The sequence below is a fragment of the Lathyrus oleraceus genome, chromosome 7 (assembly GCF_024323335.1).
Source record: "Lathyrus oleraceus cultivar Zhongwan6 chromosome 7, CAAS_Psat_ZW6_1.0, whole genome shotgun sequence".
Classification (NCBI taxonomy): Eukaryota; Viridiplantae; Streptophyta; class Magnoliopsida; order Fabales; family Fabaceae; genus Lathyrus; species Lathyrus oleraceus.
The window spans coordinates 26,147,922-26,148,654 of NC_066585.1; positions in this window are offsets into that span (position 1 = coordinate 26,147,922).

A 733-nucleotide genomic window follows, 5' to 3' on the forward strand; every position below is an offset into this window, starting at 1 on the left:
AAATTCAAGATGTATAATTAAACTTTTATGTTTGGAGTGAGAGCTAATTCAACTTTTATGAGCATGTGATATGAGGTTACATTATAGGTCACTTTTGACCTATACCATTGAAGAAGTGATTTTTCCAAACTTCAAAAATGCATAACTCTATCATTCCAAATCCAAATGACATGAAATTTGTGACCATTTTTAAGGTCTTTGAAATATCTACAACTTTGATGAATACACTTTTCTCATTTGAAACTCACATAAAAAGCTAAGCAAGGTAGAACATTGAGATATATGGCTTGACACTTAGAAAATTTTTCAACATGTTGAAATTTCCAAACTTCCACCTTAAACTTCTCCATGTTCCAAGCTCCAAATGAAAAAGTGTTGAACATCAAACTTGTTCCCCTTGATCCCGGCTTTCCAAATAACCCAAGTTCATGCATTTTGGATGAGGTTTGCTAGGTCTGCGCATGGCTTTAACAGAGCTGCATCTTTGGCAAGAATCAAGCTTCAAAACTTCAATTCACTTTGCCTTGCCAATCAAGCTTCCATTCAGACTCCATTTGGATTGATTTTGGACCTTTTTGCATTGCATCATGGGCCTGCACATGCCCATGCACTTGTGCCATCAACTTTGTTAAATTTGGGCAAAATTTGAAGTGTGCAAATATCATTCATTCATGCTATAAATACATGCTCTTTGTGCTCATTTAAATCACACCTTGCGCGCCAGCTTTCCCCC